Here is a 21,825-nt window from a genome sequence, read left to right as displayed (position 1 = left end):
CAGCCAGGTGCCCCAAAATACTTTTGTAATCAATACCTAATGAAAAAAGCTATGATCTATCTAAATGCTTTCCCAAGTCTCAAATCTGTATGATGAAATCAATGTCACTAGTGATTGATTGAAATCTATATACCATACTCTGGTATGTATTTGGAAATAACCCCTAAGTTTAATAATAGTGTAAATGACAACACAATCCTAGTTAGCTTTACTCTGGAAAGGACTACCTTAGTTTTTTCCTGTTTGTATTCTCCTTTCCCACTCCCAGTGACTTTTCATTACTTTCCAAATTATTTTCTTTTCTCTTTGAGATGTCAAACCCTATGATCAAGGTTTTGACCATTTGCGCCTGAATTCTCCAGTTTCCTTACCATGTGTACGTTTTTGTTGTTGTTGTTTAAACGGTTTACAATGATTCCATTCTAGACTCTCACTTCCTTAGCCTCCTGTTGTTTTTCCGAAATTTGAATTTACTGAATTCAGCTAGTTCTGGCAAAGGGTGAACTTCCTCACAGCCAGAGATGTAATCTCTCCTGCTGCAAGGACTCCCCAAGGAAGATTTTCTTTCTCATTCTAATCTCAGGTGCTTGTATAAACTTTCTAAATTTGTTAGTTTAGGATAATCTAATAGTGTTTTTTGTAACCACTTGTCTATTTTTTTAAGTTAACTTCTTTTTCCAAGCTTTTGAATCAGAATTTTATGTTGACCTACAATTAGGTATGCTATTGCCCCTCTGCTCTAAGCTGTAATTACGCCAGTTTGAATTCACATTGTGCTATAAACGTTCATACCTGAGGTGTTCCTGCCTTGAGGTTTGTCCCATGATGTGGGAGCCCACTCGTCTCTCACTAGGGTAGCCTGGAAGTGCAAGGATATTTCTTCTAGGGTAACCTTCAAGCAGTGAGTATATAAAAGCTCTCACTTCCCATCCTTTAGAGAGCCAAAGTTTGTGTGACATTTTATATGTTTTATAGGTATTCCCAACCCTTATGGTCCACAGTAGTCACTTCAGAGGCTTACGCTTAGATTGGCTTTCCCACTTTTCCTAATTAACAGTCCTTGATCCCTCACTCCTATTCCCTTGATCATCTCCTAAATAAACTACTTGCACAAAAGTCCTTTACTCAAAGTAAGAGAGAGAGAGAGAGAGAAAGAGAGAGAGAATCCAAAGTAGGCTCCTCACTGTCAGCTTGAGCCCAAGTGACTTAGGGCTCCATCTCAGGAACTGTGAGTTAAAATCAGTTCATATTTCCATGCATGTTTTAGGATCTATTTGTTAATTTCTACAAAGAGTATGTTGGGCCTCTGTTTAGAATTTCATTGAATCTATTGATAAATTTGGTAAGAATCAATATTATAGACGTATTGAGTTTCAAAACAAGGATAGGATTTAATTCTCTATTTGTTAAGTTATTATTTACTCTAATTTAGCAATGATTTATACCTTTTATTAGATAAGTTATGCACATATATATTTTTAATTTTTTAGGTATTTCGAATGTTTGTAGATTTAAAAAATTATTTCCCTGTTTTTGCTGCTAAAATATAGAAATACAATTGATTTTTTATATTCATCTTTGTAAATGTTTTGCTAGACTGATAGAATCCTTAATATTTTTAACCAAAATAATAAACATCACTGTTTAAAGATAGTTTTACTTATAATTTTTTCCTTACCCACTTATTTTTCAAAGTAGAACCTCCACTGTAATGTTAAATAGAGGTATGAAGGGTACATCTTTGTGTTTTTCCAAGTATTAGGGACAATGTATACAAATTTTTATCATTAAGTATGATGCAAAGTGTAAGTTATTTGTAAATGCTCTTGATTAGATTGTTGAATTTCCTTTTATGCCTAGCTTGCTGAGAATTTTCATTATAAATGTGGGAAATCTTGCCAGATACTTTTTCTGCATATATTGAGAAGATCATATAAATTTAATCATTTATTCTGTTAATGTTTTGAATTACATTGAATGATTTTCAAGTATTAAACCAACCAACCTTGCATTCCTCTGAGAAATTTCACCTAATCATGAGTTATCTCTTTATATTTCATTCCATTTTCTAATATTTAAAAAACATGCTTATATTATTTTTGGTCTGTATTTTTATTGTAATGTTTTTGTCTGGTTGTGGCTTCCAGATTGTGCTGATGTCAAAAAATGAGTAAGAATTTCCTCTTCCTTTATGTTTGCTGAAAGACTTCCTATAAAATAATATTATTTTGTCCTTAGATACATGTTAAATTTCAACAGACAAGTCATCAGAAACCTAGTTTTTCTTTATGGAAACTTTTTTTTATTATGAATTCATTTTCTTTAATACACAGAGCTGTTTAGATTTTCTATTTCTCCTTGACTCTCTTTGGTACTTTGTTTCTTTTTAATCCATTTCTTCCAAGTGGTGGAATTTATCGGCATAAAATTAACCATAAATTTCTTTATTATAATTTTAATACCTACAGAACCTTTAATGATACGTGTCTGCTCTTTCATTCCTACCATTGTTCATTTATGTTTTCTCTCTTTGTTTTCTAACCAATCTCAATAGGCAGTATAATTTTATTCATTTCTCTGCTGTGCTTTGCTTTCTACATCATTGATTTCTGCTTTCTTCTAATTAGTTTTTATCTTCTACTTACTCTGGATTTAATTTGCTCTTCTTTTTCTAGCTTCTTAATATAGAAGTTTACATCACTGATTTCAGTGCTTTATTCTTTTCTAATATAAATATTTGCATATAAAAATGTTAATCTAAACATTATTTTAACTGAATCACAAAAACTGGTATTTTGTTTTCATTCATTTTGTTATAATTATTTCAGAATATTTTCTAATTTATTTTGTACTTCTTCTTTGACTTAGACTTTTTATAATTTTCACACACTAGGGATTCTCTAAGCATTAAAAAAATGTTTGTAACATCATTACGTTTTGGTCAGAACACAATTTGTATTTCCTTGTTTTTTGCTATCTGTTCCTTTGACTAAGAATATAGTTTATCTTGTAGAATACTCCATGTATATTTGAAAAGTCTGACTTTGGCTTTTTTTTTTTTTTTTTTTTTGGTTCACTATAAATGTCCACTTAGGTCAAATTGTTTATTAGTGTTGTTCAAGTCTTCTATATTCTTACTCATTTTGCCTCTTTTTCTATCAATTATCAAAAGACAAGAGACACATGTTAAAATCTTCAAGTATAATTATGTATTTTGTATTTCTCCTTTAAATTATTTCAGATTCATTTAATTTGAAATTCTGTTATTAAATGCATAGACATTTAGGATTATTATGTTACCTTGATTAATTGATGCACTTATCATTATACATTTTTTATTACATGTTTTTTAAATGTTTATTTATATTTTAGAGAGAGAAAGAGAGAGAATGAGAATGAGAATGAGAATGAGAATGGGGGAGGGGCAGAGAGAAAAAAGGACAGAGGATCTTTGAACCGGGCTCTGACCTGACAGCAGAAAGCCTGATGCCAGGCTCAAACTCAAGAACCAAACAATGAGATCATGACTTGGACAGCAGTCAGACACTTAACCAACTGAGCCATCCAGGCACCCTTGGCTATACATCTTTTTTATTGGTTATTTTCCTTGTTTCAAAGATGACTTTATAATTCATTATTTGAGCTTTCTCACTTTCTTATGATTGTGATTTTCATGATATGTACTCCATACTATTACTTTCAAGCTAACTGTGTTTTCAAATTTAAAATATATATCTTGAAAATAACACACATTTTAGCATTACCTTTTTATGCAGTCTGAGAATTTCTTCCTTTTATTTTTATATTTAGTCTAATTGTTTTTAATGTAATCATCAATATGGCTTTGTCATCTTGCTGTTGGATTTCTATTAGTTCTTCTGTAGCTGTACTTTTTAGTTAATTTTCTGCATTATGAAAATTTCAAATTCCAAAAATAAGAAACCTATAATGAATCTTGGTTGTTTCACTGAATCAAAATTCTCTTCCAATAAATACCTTTCCTTTCACAGATAAATGCATTGTGAGAATCAGTTTAATAACTTATTAATAATGTCTCATAGTTATTTTAACTGTCTCTTAGCTTTATTCTAACTAGAAGTTTATCAACTACCTAAAATAATTCCATGAATAGAATCCCACAGGTATTTACCAAATCTCACACTAACCTTGTGCCTCAGAACAATCCAGTCAATAAATTAAACTTTTATGAAATCTGATTGCTATTGCAAGTCATACAAATTTGTCACCCATCTCATATTATTGTCATGTACTGTTTCTTATATTTTAAGAAGAGTATCTTGGGGCACCTGGGTGGCTCAGTTGGTTAAACTTCTGACTCAGTTTTTGGCTCAAGTCATGATCTCATGATTTGTAAGATTGAGCTCCTCATCAGTCTCTGCATTGACATCACAGAGCCTACTTGGGATTCCCTCTCTCTCTCTCTTTCTCTCTCTCTCTCTCTCTCTGGCTGCCCCTCTCCCACAAGTGCTCTCTCTCTCTCTCAAAATAAATATTTCTAAAAGTTAAAAAATTAAAATAAAAAAAAAACAAATATGATGGATTTACACTACCTGATGTAAGGAATTATTAGAAGATAATAGTAATCAGGAGAGTGTGATATTTGCTAGATAATAAAATAAGTCAATAGAATAAAATAAAGAACAAAGAAATTGATCCATACTTAGACATTCAAATGATTCTCGACAAGGATATCGCTGAAATCCTATGGAGAGTAGAGAAAGCACTTCTGTGGTAGCTGAGTAGTTAAAAGAGAAGGAATATAAATGGCCATAAGTACATGAAAATATTCTCAATGACATTAGTCACAAAGGAAATAAAAATTTAACACAATTAAATATCTCTGTATACCCACTAGAAGGGCTAAAATTAAAGCGGTCACAATACCAAGAGTTAGGGAAGATGTGAAGCAATTAGAACTTTCAGATCTGGCTGATAGGAGTGTAAAATGGTATAATTATTTTGTGAATTGGTCAAGTATTTTCTTACAAAGTTAGATGTACATTAAACTTATAATCCAACCATTTTACTTATAGTCATTTACTCAAGAGAGATAAAACCGTATGTACACACACACACACACACACACACACACAATGTGTACAAGAATGTACATAGCAGCCTTGTTCAGAAATAGCTCCAAATGGAAAAAGCACAAATATTTTTTGACCATAGGATTGCTGAATAAAGTACAGTATAACCATAGAATGGAACACTACTCGGCAATACAAAGAAACAAACTGCTGGTCCATAAAACAAAATGGATGAACTTCAAGTTATTATGCAGACAGGGAAAAGGGTATGTTTACAGTGGAGAAACCAAACAACCACTACCTGAGACAGCTGATCAATTTGACATCATGATTAACCATTTGATAGTTTGCACCCTTGATATGATATACCATAAATGTCACTTTACCTCTGTGGTCTTCCTCCCGAAAACTTATAATTCTAGTCTATGCATGAGAAAAACATCAGACAAATTTCAATTGCAGAACAGTGTACAGACTATCTTACCACTAACCTTAAAAAATGCCAAGGTCATCAAAAACAAGGAAAGTCTGAGAAACCGTCATAACCAGAAGCCTAAGAAGACATGATGACTAAGTTAATGTGGCATCCTGAGTAGGACATTAGATAAAAACTAAGGAAATCTGAATAAAGAATGGATTTCCCTTAATAATAATGTATCAGGGGGCACCTGGTGGCTCAGTTGGTTAAGCATCTGACATTGGCTCAAGTCATGATCTCGTGGTTGGGGGGTTGGAGCCCTGCGTTGGGCTCTGTGCTGACATCTCAAAGCCTGGAGACTGCTTCAGATTTTGTGTCTCCTTCTATCTCTGCCCCTTCCCCACTCGCACTCTGCCTCTTTCCCTCTCAAAAAAAATGAATAAAACATTAAAAAATATTTAAAAAGGGTGTCAGTATTGGTTGTTTAATTGTAACAAATTTACCATATTAATGTTAGATGTTAATCGGAGAGGAAACAGGGTATGGGATATATGAGAATTTTCTGTATTATCCTAATAGTTTTTCTTTAAATATAATACTACTTTTTTAAAAAAGTCACTAAAAATATTGTGATAAATGAAAAAGCCCGAAACATGAATGCACACGCTGTATGATTTAATTTATATTACATTGTAGAACTGACAACACTAATCTCTGATGAAAGAAGGAATCAGAGTACTGATTGCCTTGTGGCAGGAGGGGTATAGATTAACTTTCCAGTCAAGGGAACTTTCTGGGGTAAAAAAAAAGTTCTATATCTTGACAGGGGTCAGGATGATATGTGATCATTTTTCAAAACTCATTGAATTGTGCACTTAAAACCTGTGCATTTAATGATATGTAAAATACACTTCGTTTTTTAATGAAAAATGTGCAGTTACTGAGAGGCAATAATGAAGTATTCAAAACCTATCTTTATTCTGCCCTCTTGTTTCTGATTTAGTTGTCGTCCATCTGAAATGAGAATGGGTGCTCTTTGCAGCTTTTTGCCTGGTGAGATCTTTGTACAAAAGCCACTGAGTAAGTACAAAGGCTCATTGTGACTGTGTAGGATGACTCATTGCCAAGCAAACTTTTAAATAGGGAACTTTACTTCCAAATCTTACCTTCCTTTGTTTCTTGATCTGAATACATGCAGACATTCTCTCCTTCTTTGTCCTATTTAAAATTCTCAAAAAAAGGAAAAAAAAGAATGAACTCTTTCTATAGTCAGGATAAAATGTTCTCCTGGTTATCATTCTAAAAATAATACTATTTACCCAAATTTCATTTATGATTACTTGTCACTCTATTTGTTACTCAAGTGTCCTTACATTTGTTCACATTTTTGTTCATATGAAACAACTGTTGTGTTGAACTCCAAATCTCTTATCTTTACATGAGTGCTACAGATACAGTTTCCTGTCATTTAGTTTCCATTCTCTTTAAAATTTTAAGTCCCTATTTAAGGGGAAAAAATTAAATGAAAGGAGACAAGAGGAGGAAGCAAATGAAGAGGGTAGGTAAGGAATGAAGATAAGACTTTGAAAGGTAAAAAGGAAATGCGACTCAACCAAGGTCTCTAAAATAGACACATAGAGCCATCTGTGAGCTATGTGCATAATGGTATTCCTTAACTTACCCATGCCTGCTGTTTCCCTTTAAGAGTTTTTCCCCCTGAATTGAATGCTATGTGGCAATGTTAAGGACATATTAATACAGGCTTATAATAATGAAAATATGGTATAAAATTTGAGAGTGGCATCTTTTAGAATTCCGATGAACTCCATGACTTAATTTTTACACATCATGATCTATACCTACTGTATTTTATAAACATGTGTTTTAATGTAAGATAAAGACTTTTGAGACTTAAAAAATCCAAGGCAAGCTACAAATATATTCCACAGGGTTCTGAACAGAGCTTGCTTATATAGGGTTTTAGTTTTTATTATATCCAGATTAAGATGTTTATTATACAGTACAAACATGGAATAGTAATTCACTGAGGGTTAGTATACTGCAACTATAATTAAAATTATTATGAAAATAATAGTTTCTCTTTACAGATCCCAAATGTATATATTGCTATTTATATAAGAAAATATCACCAATAACTTTAAATATAAGTTCCTGGAGGAGTGCAAAGTGCCATTTAATCAACAGTTTCTGTTAATAGAATGTCCAGCAACTGAGAACTTGCTGCATTTATTTTCTTACCAAGGATGTAATGGGTGTTTAAGATATCCATGGAACTGTCCTAAATAATGTTAGCTATAGGGACAGAACTCTAAGCCATGTGGAGATAGCCACACAACAAAGGGTCTGAGTCAAAGGGATTAAAGAATTTCAGGAAAACAGCAATTATCAGGGGCAGAAGAATCCTCTTCGGTAAGAATTCAATGAAGGTTGATCAAGTGCAATGAATAAGCACAGAACTACAAAGTGTCTTGTCAAAGGAAACGCGGTACAGCAAAGCTTCCAAGTATGGGATTGTCATGGAGGCAATGGATTAGAGGAAGTTCATCCAAGGGAATTGCATCCAATACAAGGTGAAGAACTAAAACATGGATTGGTCTCACAAAGGGACTGAAAAGACTAATTCTGGTCAATAGCCTCCAGCTAGTTATTGAAATGAAGATATGGAAACTATTCTGCCAATTATGAATGTCAAATTGTTGGGAAAGTGTAGAAAAGCCCAAGTGCTGAAGAGACCACAAAGAATAGCACACAGTAGATGCCCTAGCTTTCTCTAGATAGGGATAGAAAAAAATTTGAATAAGTAATCCCTAAGATACATGCCTTGAGACCATTTCTAATATGTATCATCATAGAAAGATAGGACTTCAGATGTTTTTGCCCAACAGTATCTTCATGGTTGCAGAAGTAACTCTATATCCTGAATACATTTGAATGGCCATGGAAAACTTCTTCACGAGGTGTGATTAAATCATAGGCTAATATTGCTAGATACTAAAGAAGGTATAGAATTAAGTAAAAAAAAATCAGATACCTTACTCTAAGGGTATTATTAGATAAATATTCACCACAGTACATGAATGTAATATATGATATGTGGCTGAAAGGTAAAGAGATCACAGGTAGTAAAGAGATCTTAAAAAACAAAACAAAACAAAACAAAAAAAAAAAAACCCAGAAAACAGAAAACAACCTGCCAGATGTAAGGGAAAGTGCCAGGGAAAAAGTCAATAAACAGGCTTAATCCCCAAATCCAAGAATTTTTAAAAAAGGGCAGGGAAGGGCAGGAGAAAGGCATTTCTGACAAGAGAAATAGCATAAACAGAGGCTTACACTCCAGAAGCAATATATTCCAAATGTGAACTCTTGGGAGGTCTGACAGGAGACCTCACAGATCTGCAGTAGAAGGTTTTTACTGGAAAATAGGGACAAAAAATAACATGATCCAGGCATTATTCTAAGCCCCTTTTATATAAAACACAAAGACTTTAAATAATTTTCCCAAGGTCATGTAGCTAATAAGTAGTGGAATTCAGAGTTTACCACAAACTGGTTCCGAAATTTATCTCTTTTTAAAAAAAATTTTATCATGTTCATTTATCTTTGAAAGACAGAGAGAGACAGAGCATGAGTAGGCGAGGGCCAGAGAGAGAGGGAGACACAGAATCTGAAGCCGGCTCCAGGCTCTGAGCTGGCAGCACAGAGCCCGAGGTGGGGCTTGAACTCAGGAACTGCGAACCGCGAGATCATGACCTGAGCTAAGTCGGATGCTTAACTGACTGAGCCACCCAGGTGCCCCCAAAATTCATCTCTTAACCACTGTGTTATACCAAATCTTCATATTCATTAGGTAGAGTTTCAAATATGCAGTCTAACTTTAACAAGTTTTCCAGATCAATAGGAATATGGTAGAAGTTATTCATGACCCAGTGAGTAAATATTTCTTCAGTGAAAAGCCTTGCATACCCTTGCCTGCCTGGCTAGTGCACTCTGGTAGGGATCAAGCAAGAGTGGATCCTCTGAAAGATCAGAAAGGTAAAATTAACTCATCCCATTACCTCAGGAACAGCAATCCATCTCAAAAGAGGACCTGAGCCTCATTCAATCACCCTCCTTAAAAATGGGTACATCATCTTTGTTTCATTAGCTATTACCAAATTAAAGTCATAAGGAAGAGAATGGCCAATGAGGGTCTTTCCTTCAAATAATCTCAGCTTACATATTCAAGGGAAAATTTTAAACAAACAAAGAAACAAACAAAATTCTATTATTTTTGTCACATTTATTTAGCTCCAAAAGCTGTGGCATTAACACTCATAAAAGCATCTAATTTATCCCACAAATTGTAGAATGTGATTTGTCATGAAGGGAATTTACATGCAAAGAAGAGGTGTCAAATTGACTCAAGCTGCCTGGGAGAACCTTTATGTATAATTTCTTCTAGGTTTCTATTGGGGTATTTAACCTGCTTTGGGAAAATGCCACTCATACTTATTACTTCAGTCTTTCTTGCCAAAGAGGCTTCAGTTAATGCCCCAGCAGGGATTGCACCACGAGCCCCATTTTTCAAGGGCTTTCTAACTCAGTCATAAAAATTGGATCTGGGTTCAAACTTGTCCCAATTGTGGTGCACTTTCTAGCTTGTTTGTTATAACCAGATGTATTTAAATTTTGTTCAGCTGCTTTTGAAGGTGGAAGGAAAATGACATTTTCTGCTTTTCAGATGAATTTTGGCAATGCTGGGAATCTGAAGGGAGTCTGATTTTAAAATTAAACATGAACTTTTAGATTCTATTAGGTCCATACTTTTGATCTGGGGCCACTGCCTATGGGCATTTCTATTAACAAGCAAACAGAAAATAAAACCCAGTGGAAATCATGCGGTTAAAAAGGAGCCTATAATTCAGTTCCATCCCAAGCCTTATGCTAATATTCAGCCAATTGTAGAATGTCTTGACCTCTGAGGATGATGCATTCTGACTCTGTGGAACATCAGATTGGGAGTTTGGGCCCAGATACAATTTTGGTTAGAAATTGAGAGGCAGGCATAATGAGAAAGAGGAATTTTGATCACAAAAGAAATATACAGGAGGAAAAAAATTACTTTCAACCAATACACATGTTGACAGCCTACTGTGTGTTCAAAAAACTGACAAGAGGCTTCTTCAGATAGTGGGCATCCATATTGTGTTAGATGCAAACAATACAAATAATGAATGCAAACACGAAAAAGATGGCTAGAAACCAGAACATGTCAGGGAGTGCTGCAGACAAGTATCCAGGGACAGAAGGACTCACTTTTACTGTGGAAAAGATGCCATGGGGTGAGGAGACTCCCTGACATCTTTCTGTCTTTGTGCAGCAAGGGGAACTTGAACTAGCCTCTGGAGGATTTGGCAAAGAGAGGAAGGTGAACTGCATGAGGAGAGATACAGAGTGAGAATGAACCAGGCACTTTTAGAGGATCGTATTGGCAAGACCATAAGGGCTAGACTGCAGAGAGTCTTATATGCAAGAATAAAGCTTATTGTTTGTTTGTTTGCTTGTTTGTTTATTTGAGAGAGAGAGATAGTGCGCAAGAGCCCGTATGCTTGCTTGTGAGCGGGGGAAGAGCAGAGAGGGGGAGAGAATCTTAGGCAGGCTCTATGCCCAGTGTGGAGTTGGAGCTCAATGTGAGTTTGAATCCCACAACCCTGGGACCATGATCTGAGCCAAAATATAGTTGGACACTTAACTGACTGAGCCACCCAGGCACCCCTGTTTGTTTATTTTTAATAAGGCTTACAAAATAAATGAAGGTTTTTTGAATGAAGGGATACTTAGAATGATTTAGAAGATCCAGATGGTTTTAGTAACTAGGAAGAATGGAGTTTAAACCTGGAGAAAGGGAGGCAGAAAAGTACATCAGTTAATAAGGATCTAAACTTTTGTGGTTATCAGAAAAGAAGAAAAAACTAACTTGAACTCAGTGTCTTGTTTTGTGTGAGGAATGGGAGGAAGAATATAAAGGAATAAGAGGCAAAATATAAAAAATGCCAAGGAGCATAGTGCCCTAAAGGCAATGGCTTTAAGCTAGGGTTCTTCTCTCTGGAACCTCAGGTGGGAGGTCTCTTCAGGCACAGAAACTTCAGCATAGTAATATATGTTAGGGGCAGAGTATACGTCCTCATTCTTGCTGTGTTTTCAAGCATACGGATCCTGGAAGACTGCCTCCTAAATAATTAAGCAATTTATGGTGCAGTTGAATTTGGTACTTAATTTCCATTCTCTTTTTCTTTACTATGAATGTGCCCAGGTTAAGAACAAACAGTAAAAACAACAATATCAACATTAACAACTTATTTTCTTAAATTCCTTTGCTAATAATGAGGCCAGTGAGATGATTTTTCCCCAGCCTATTTGAGGTATAATTGACAAATACAATTGTATATATTTAAAGTGTGGTAGTTTGATATATGAACACATTGCTGAAATGAACCGCTATCAAGTTCATTAACACATCCAGTGAAATTTAAATGAGAACCATTGGGTAAGATTTAAGGAAAGCTATTTAAAAGGAGTTGACTTCCTTGAAAGCAAGTGATCCTTTCCTCACATCTGCTTCTTTCAGCTTGTTGCCTTGAACAGAGGTATGGTGGCTGGAGATCCAGAAGCAATGTTATGTCATTAAAGAGGATTGGAAGTGGAAGCCATGCATAAGGACGACAAAGCAGAAATATAGAGGAGTCTCTATAACTCAAAACCCACTATACCAGTACTGTGTTGCCTAACTCTGGGTTTTGTGTGATAATCTCCTTCAAGGGAAAGAAATCCCTCCTGTCATATTTGAGTTATTACCAGCATCTCATACATTCCTAATGGACAAACATTCATTAAGACTAGATAGAAATCTTGAGGGGCACCTGGGTGGTTCAGTCGGCAAAACATCTGACTTCAGTTCGGGTCATGATCTCATGGTTCGCAGTTCCTGAATTCAAGCCCCACCTTGGGCTCTATGCTGACAGCTCAGAGCCTGGAGCCGGCTTCAGGTTCTGTGTCTCCCTCTCTCTCTGCCTCTCCCCCACTCATGCTCTGTCTCTCAAAAATAAACAAACGTTAATTTTTTTTGTAAAAAGAATAGAAATCTTGAAGATGTATAACTTTCTTGATTAGATGTGCTATGATTAAGAACTGTTGAGGAGGAGTAAGAGAAGCCTAAACTCACCTTTTCCCCTGGATATTTACACATCAGTGTAAATAACCCAGAAACTGACCCTGAAGACTGGCAGAACAAACTCTCCACAGCTAAATGTAGAGAAGAGGTCACACTGCAGAGGGTAGGAAGGGCAGAGAACTGTTCCAGAGCTAAACAGGGTCCAAGGGAAGGAAGGATGCCATAGGTATTGAGAATTAAGAGAAACAGGCTTTCATACCAGGGAGTCCACGTGGCAGAGATGAATCCCCTTAATATTTGCCTTTGAAAACCAGAGGAGCTGAATTTTGTGAGTTCTTTCAATCAGCAGGGCTTACCATCTGGGACTTTAAAAATCAGCAGTATCCTGGGAAAGCTGGGATGGGGAGAAGAAATTGAGTCCCTGACCTGAAAGAGACAGCCCTGAGGAGATACAGCAAAGAAGCTTGTCTCAACTCAAGCCCAAAGTGACCCCAGACTGACCCACTAATAGCACAGGGACCAAATCCTGCCCACAGTAGGCAAAGAGAGCCACTGAAGATAACTGGATAAAAGCAAAACCTGCTCAGCCATAAGGACAGAGAACATGCAACACCAGGTTCTGGTGAACAGGGCACATTGCACTGTAGGGCATTATAGGACCTCTTCTTCATAAGGCCACTACTTTCAAGAGTAGGAAACGTAATTGACTTTCCTAACACATAGAAAGAGACAGACAGTTGGCCAAAATGAAGAGGCAGAGGAATATGTCGCAAATGAAAGAACAGAACAAAATCAAAGTAAGAGAGCTAAACAAAATGGAGATAAGTAATATGTTTTATAGAGAATTTAAAGTAATGGTCATAAAGATACTCACTGGACTTGAGAAAAGAATGGAGGACCTACCTCAGTGAGACACTTCACAAAAAGATAGTAGACTTAAAAAAAACAGAGATGGAGAACTCAATAAATGAAACTTACAATACACAAGATGGAATAAGTAGTAGACTAGAAGAAGCAGAAGATTAAACTAGTGACCTAGAGGACAGAGTAATGGAAAGTAATCAAATTGAACATGAAAGAACAAAAACCATATAAAGTGAAAATAGACTTAGGGAACTCAGTGACACCATCAAGTGTAATAACGTTTGCATTATAGGGATCCCAAAGGAAGAACAGAGAAAAAAGGGGGGCATAAAATATATTTTGAAGAAATAATAGCTGAAAACTAACTGAATCTAGGGAAGGAGACAGAAATCCAGATCCAGAAGGCACAGAGAGCCCACAACAAAATAAACCTAAGGAGATCCACTCTAATATACGCAATAATTGAAATGGTAAAAAATGTAGTAAAAAAGAGAAATTTAAAGGCAGCAGGATGAAAACAGTTACATACAAGGGAAACCCCTTAAGGCTATTAGCTGAATTTTCAGCAGAAACTTTGCAGGCCAGAAGGGAGTGGCATGATATAATCAAAGTGCTATAAGAAAAAAAAAAAAGTAAAAAAACCCCACACACAACAAAACCCACATGTGCAACTAAAAATATTCTATCCAGCCAGACAAGAAGGAAAGATAGTTTCCTAGACAAAAATAAGTTAAAGAATTTATGACCACTAAATCAGCCCTATGAGAAATGTTAAAGGGGACTCTGAGAGGAATGAAAAGACCATAAATGGGAGTAAAAAAAATAGGAAACACAAAAGCAGTAAAATTAAATATATCTATAAAAATCAGTCTAGGGTTTAAAAAAATAAAAGGATGTAAAGTATGAAAAGGAGAGGGGAGAAGAGTAAAAAATGGCTTCAAACTTAAGTGACCATCAACTTAATGTAGACTTCTAATTGCACAAGATTTATATATAAAACTAATGGTAACCACAAATCAAAGATAAAGGAATCTAAGCATATCACTAAAGAAAGGCAGAAAACTATGAGTGAAGAGAGCAAGAGAAGAAGGTAACAGGAAAGAACTACAAAACTATCATGAAACAAGTAACAGGATGGCAGTAAGTACATACCTATCCATAATTACTTTGAATGTAAATAGACTACACACTCTAATCAAAAGACATAAGGTGACAATATAGATAAAAAAGCAAGATCCATCTATATGCTGCCTAGAAGAGACTCATTACAAACCTAAAGACACATGCAGTTTAAAAAAATGAAAGGGACAGGGGCGCCTGGGTGGCGCAGTCGGTTAAGCGTCCGACTTCAGCCAGGTCACGATCTCGCGGTCCGTGAGTTCGAGCCCCGCGTCAGGCTCTGGGCTGATGGCTCGGAGCCTGGAGCCTGTTTCCGATTCTGTGTCTCCCTCTCTCTCTGCCCCTCCCCCGTTCATGCTCTGTCTCTCTCTGTCCCAAAAATAAATAAAAAAAAAAAAAAAAAAAAAAACGTTGAAAAAAAAAAAAAATGAAAGGGACAGAAAGCACTTATCATGCAAATGGTAGTGAAAAGAAAGCCAGGGTACCAATACTTACATTATACAAAATAGACGGTAACAAGAGACAAAGTAAGACATTGTATAATAATAAAGGGAACAATCCAACAAGAAGATGTAACAATTGTAAATATTTATGCACCCAACTTGAAAGAACCCAAATGTATAGAACAGTTAATAACAAACATAAAGGAACTAATCAATAGTAGTACCATATTAGTTAGGGACTTTAATACACCACTTACATCAATGGATAGATCATCCAAATAGAATTTCCATAAGAAAATAGTTGCTTTGAATGACACATTGGAGCAGATGGATCTAACAGATATATTTAGAACTTTTCATCCTGAAAATGCAGAATACACATTCTTCTCAAGTGCACATGAAACATTCTCTAAGAATAGATCACATATTAGGTCACAAAACAAGCTCAACAAACTCAAGATTGAAATCATACCATCCATCTTGCCTGATTACAACACTGTGAAGCTAGAAATAAACCACAAGAAAATATAGAAAGAACACAAATACATTAAGGTTAAATAACATGCTACTAAACAATGAATGGGTCAGCCAAGAAATCAAAGAGGAAACAAAAAGATACATGGAGACAAATGAAAATCAAAACACAATTTTCCAAAATCTTTAGAATGCAGCAAAAGCTATTTTAAGAGGAAAGTTTATAGAATATGGGTCTACCTCAAGAAGGAAGAAAAATGTCAAATAAACAAGCTAACCTTACACCTAATGGAGCTAGGAAAAGAAGAACAAACAAAACCTAAAACCATTAGAAGGAAGTAAACTTTAAATATTAGAGTAGAAATAAATGAAATAGAAACTAAAAAACAATAGAGCAGATCAATGAAAGATCATCAAAGATCAACAAAATTGATAAACATTTAGCCAGACTCATCAATAAGAGAGAGGGAGAACTCAAATAAACAAAATTAGAAATAAAAGAAGAGAAATAACAACCAACACCACAGAAAGACAAAGGATTATAAGAGAATATTGTGAAAATTATATGCCAAAAATTTAGACAACATACAAAAAATAAATAAATTCCTACAAACATACACCTTCCCAAAACTGAATCAGGAAGAAATAGAAAATTTAACAGATTTATTACCAGCAATGAAATTGAATCAGTAAGCAAACAAACAAAACAAAACAAAACTCCCAACAAACAGAAGTCCAAGACCAGATGGCTTTACAACTGAATTATAACAAACATTTGAAGAACAGTTAATACCTATTCGTCTCAAACTATTTCAAAAAATAGAAGAGGAAAGAAACCTTGCAAATTTATTCTCTGAAGCCAGCGTTATGTTGAAACAAAAACCAAATAAAGACACTACCAAAAAAAAAAAGAGAGAGAGAGAGAGAGACAACTATAGGCCAATATTTGTGGTGAGCATAGATGCAAAATTCCTTAAAATATTAGCAAACTGAATTCAACAATACATTTAAAAAATCATTCACCACAATCAAGTGGATTTTATTACTGGGATGGTTCAATATCTGCAAATCAATCAACATGATACATCACATCAACAACAGAAAGGATAAAAACCATATGATCATTTTAACAGATGCAAAAAAAAAGCCATTGACAAAGTACAACATCCATTCTTTACAAAAAACTTTCAAGAAAGTAGTGTAGAGGCAACATATCTCAAATTATTAAAGGCCATATGTGGACAATCCCACAGCCAACATCATAGTCAATTCTGAGGAATGGAGAGCTTTTTCCTTAAGGTTAGGAACAAGACAAGGATGTCCAGTCTTACACCTTTATTCAGAATAGTACTGGAAGTCCTAGCCATATCAGTCAGACAAGAAAAAGAAATAAAAGACATCGAAACTGGTAAGGAAGAATAAAAACTTACACTATTTTCAGATGGCATGATACTCTTTGTAGAAAACCCTTAAGACTCCACCAAAAAACTACTAGAATTGATAAATGAATTCAGTAAGTTCATAGGATAAAAAAATCAATGTACAGAAATCCATTGCATTTATGTACACTAATAATGATGTAGCAGAAAGAGGAATTAAAATTAAAAAATTGGAGGTGACACAAACCAACGGAAAGACATTCCATGCTCATGGACTGGAAGAATAAATATTGTTAACATGTCTATACTACCCAAAGCAATCTACAGATTTAACACAATCCCTATCAAAATACCGCTAGCATTTTTCACAGAACAAGAACAAGCGATCCTAAAATTTGTATGGAACCACCAATGAACCCAAATAGCCAAGGAAATCTTCAAAAAGAAGAATAAAACTAGAGGTATCATAATCCCAGATTTCAAGATATACTACAAATATTAGTAATCAAAAAGGTATGGTATTTAAAAAAAAGGAAGGAAAGAAGGAAGAAAGAAAAAAGAAGAAAAAAAACGATAGATACATAGATCAGTGGAACAGAATTGAGAGACCAGAAATAAACCCATGTTTATATTGTCACTTAATCTTTGACAAAAGAGGCAAGAATATGCAATTGGAAAAGGGCAGTCTATTCAACAAATGGTGTTGGGAAAACTGAACTGAAACCTGGAAAAGAAAGAAACTGGACCATTTTCTTACACCATACACAAAAATAAACTCAAAATGGATTAAGGAGCTAAACGTGAGACCTGGAACCATAAAAATCCTAAAAGAGAGGACTGGCAGCAATGTTTGTGACATTAGCTGTAACAACATTTTTCTAGAAATGTCTCCTGAAGCAAGGGAAACAAAAGTGAAAATACACTATTGGGACTACATCAAAATAGAAAGCTTCTGCACAGCAAACAATCAACAAAACTAAAAGGCAACTTACTGAACGGGAGAAAATATTTGCAAGTGACATAATGGATAAAGGGTTAGTATCCAAAATGTATAAAGAACTTACACAACTGAACACACACACACAAAAACAAATAATCCAATTCACAAATGGGCAAAAGACATCAACAGACATTTCTCTAAAGAAGACATATAGATGGCCACAGACACATAAAAAGATATTCAATACCACTCATCATCAGGGAAATGCAAACCAAAACCACAATGAGATATCACCTCAGAATGGCTAAAATCAGAACCACAAGAAACAGTAAGTGTTAGTGTGGATGCATGAAAAAGGAGCCCTTGTGTACCCTTGGTGGGAATGCAAATTGGTATAGGCACTGTGGAAAACAGTATGGAGGTTCTTCAATAAATACAGAATTAGCACTAATTACTACCAGTAATTCCACTATAAATATGAAAACACTAATCTGAAAAGAGATATGCACCTGTATGTTTATAGCAGCATTATTTACAATAGCCAAATTATGGAAGAAGTCCAAATATTCATCCATAAATGAATGGATAAAGAAGATGTGGTGTACACACACACACACACACACACACACACACACACACACAGAGCAATATTACTCAGCTATAAAAAAGAAAGAAATCTTGCCATTTGCAACAACATGGATGGACCTAAGGGTATAATGCTAAGTGAAATAAGTCAGTCAGAGAAAAACAAATACCATATTGTTTCACTCATATGTGAATTTGAGAAACAAAACACACAAAGAGAGAAACCAAAAAACACTCTTAACTATGGAGAACGAACAGATGGTTACCAAAGAGGAGCTGGAGGGGGGTGGGTGAAATAGGTGAAGGGGATTAAGAGTATACTTGTCACAGTGAGCACTAATAAATACAAGTGTTGAATCACTGTATTTGACACCTGAAACTAATATAACACTGCATATTATTTATATTGGAATTTTAAAACACTGCTTAGAAATATATTAAATATACTAAAGTAAAAATGATCTTGTTTTTAGATCAGGCAAACAACTGAAACTCAGTAAGTATTTAGGAAATATTTGATGAATATATCTGTGGATAGGTCAATAAATTAATAAATTTGTTATTTACTCAGTCCCAGTGTGATTAATTTCATCCGTCTAATCTCTGATGTTTGGCATTGACACCTTTGCATCTCATCTCTCTATCGAATAGCAAAGAAAGAGAAAGGCTCACATCAGTGAAATATTATTTATTTTTAAGTCTTTAATATCTTGGTAGATTGGAAAGTTTAATTTATTGGATATAATCACCATATTAAGAGATCTTAGAGATACATAGATAAAAATTAATGCCTAGAAAAGCTAAGCAAGGTCTAATATGTAAAAAACAAACAAACAAACAAATAAAAACTTACAAATTTATGACAGGAAAGGCCTTTACCAAATAGGAAATGAAAGGACTTAAATAGTGATCTCACAGAAAAAGAAATGGATTTAATAATATGGAATGGCATTCAGCCTCACAAACTATTAGACATCAGCAGAAAAGAAAAATAATTCCCTTCAACTTTCAATATTCAGAATAACAAACAACAAAAAGTTGGTCTGGAGGTGGGGAAACATTATCTCCTGTTGGTAGGAGTACAATTTGGTGTCACCAATTTGCTGTGCAGTTTTTCAGCTTCTACCAATACCCAATGTCCTGCAAATTCCATGCAAAGGACTTTATTATACAAATATATTTGCACAGATGCACAGGGATGCGTATATAATAATGTTTGTCATCAATGGTAAACATTTTTTAACAAACATGAAATACCCTATATTTTCACCAAGGAGCTCCCTAGAGCTAGTTGTTTTTCATAATATGAACATTTTCTTTATATAACAAAATACTAAGAAGACTATAAAAGTGGAAGTTCATGTGCTAAGATAGAAGGATCCACAAGATACATTAAGAAAAACAGTGAGCGACGTTTGTGTACTACACCTGTACCTTTGTATGCTTTTAATGCATGAAACAATCATATTGGTTAGCATTCTTTATTTTCCTAAGGTCACAGACTGAAATCTTGCTTTGGGCCAGTTATTTAGTAAAATTTTTCAACCAGAAGAGGGTATTAGAACGGTACAATGCAATTTACCCCCACTACTGAAGAAGGAAATTAAAGTTGTCATTTACACTGACACTGTTCTATCACTTTCTTATGAGGCCCATTGCAAAGTAGTATTTAATACCTGAGCCGGGAATCCAGTTCACAAGTAGATCCTAGTAATATGAGAAAGCAAGCTCTAGTTACTGATGAATACTTTATCTGGTTCATGGGAAAATTAAATTCTCCTTGCCCTTGGGCTGATCAGATCAGGCCCATGAGATGTTGTGTATCTTTTTCAGCCAAAACACCAGCAAGGTTATTGGTCATTAAATTACCCACCCTGTAGTCCAACACTGTTATTTGATTTAAAGATGTCCTACAGTTGTGAATCCCACAGACCTATTATCACTATATTTAAGGTTATTGCCTTTAATTTGTTTCAAATTTGCCAGCCCTTCTGCATTGCCCCTGGTACCTTATTTTCCTGCTGTACCAAAGTACAATAGAATTTTCCTTCCTCCTGTGCTGTCAGTTTGCTTATGTTACTTTGCTATAGTGCTAATGACTCCATATTTCATGACCTTAAGTGTTCTCACACCCTGTCCCCCGTTTCCTTGTTTTAGTACAGGATATCTATCTTTTGGAAGATCACTTTAAGTTTCAGTTGTGGACCTACTTCAGGTTAAATAGTTCATGACAGTGACAAATATGTACAATGATGGGTGACCTTGAAAATGACTGACATTTTAATTTTGCTTGGATATGATCTGAAATGCCAAAAGGCACAAATATGATCTGGAAATTTCATACAACCATGGAAAATTTTTTATTGTTTTTTTTTTTCTATAGACAGATGTCTAAGAGATAAAGTAGCATAGTAGAGGAGACAGAAAAAAAGAAACAACAACAACAACAACAAAAACAGGCTTTAGAGTGAAGCAGGACTGGTTTTGAAACCCAGCACTGCTGCTACCTAACTGCATCACCTTGAAAAAACTACATAAATTCTATGGACTTTAGTTTACTCTATAAAATAGGTGTAATGATGTATACTTACCAAGTGGTTCAACCTAGCACATAGCAGGTGTTGACTAAATTTAAATTTTAGTTTTTAAGTAGAAAGCAGATATTTTCTTTTAAAGATAAATTGGATAAATTGTTATTCGGGAGTCAGAGATTGTGAGAAACAGTTGAGAAAATCAGACTGTATGAGCTATATAAATAATAAAAAATTTTGAAATAGTCATGATTAATTGGCAAAATATAAGTATCATTTCAGCATACATTTGTTCTAGCATCAGCTTATGTTTTCCAAAGATAATTTGGGTAAACCAGCATGGGTGAAGGAAAAAAAATGAACACTTGACCTTCTCAATGAACCATATGGTAAAGAACAGGCAGTATTGGCAATATTTAAAGCTAGAATCTTGTTTGGCTCAACCATTGAGCAACTAACAAAACTTCTGTTTCATCATCTGTTAAAATGAAATGTTGAACAAGAAGTTCCCTTAGGTTCTTTGTAGTTTTATTATTCTATAATTTAATGATATGTGACCTTTCCTTTTTCACTACGGGCTCCTTCTCAATTCTTTCCTTGTTGTTGACAAATTTAACCAGTTTTGTTCATCTATATATACTTATGCAATCTCTATTTATTCATTCCCTTAGCGATATTATGAAATTTCTTATCAGCTCCTCCTTTGCAGCTTTATTAAGGAGGGGCTTAGTCAGTAATGTGCTGGTAAATGTTTAACAATTAGGTTTCCACCAAAAAAAAAAAAAAAAAAAAGATTGAGAGAGAGGAGAGAGAACCTTGATTTGTAGCATTTGCGTATTTCTGTGGTGCA

At 34.8% G+C, this 21,825-nt stretch overlaps 1 long non-coding RNA gene across 1 annotated transcript in view; it reads left to right on the top strand.

The window, feature by feature from the left end:
- Positions 1 to 21,825, top strand: part of LOC132665944 (uncharacterized) — a 560,511-nt gene that overhangs the window by 517,096 nt on the left and 21,590 nt on the right. Inside the window, exon 4 of the long non-coding RNA XR_009604363.3 lies at positions 6,473 to 6,549. This is a non-coding gene — a long non-coding RNA (uncharacterized LOC132665944). The remainder of the gene's footprint in view (positions 1 to 6,472; positions 6,550 to 21,825) is intronic.

The sequence above is a fragment of the Panthera onca genome, chromosome D3 (genome assembly GCF_046562875.1).
Source record: "Panthera onca isolate mPanOnc1 chromosome D3, mPanOnc1 haplotype 2, whole genome shotgun sequence".
NCBI lineage: Eukaryota > Metazoa > Chordata > Mammalia > Carnivora > Felidae > Panthera > Panthera onca.
Note: the sequence above shows the minus strand (reverse complement) of the source record. Positions and strands in the feature narration are given on the sequence as shown.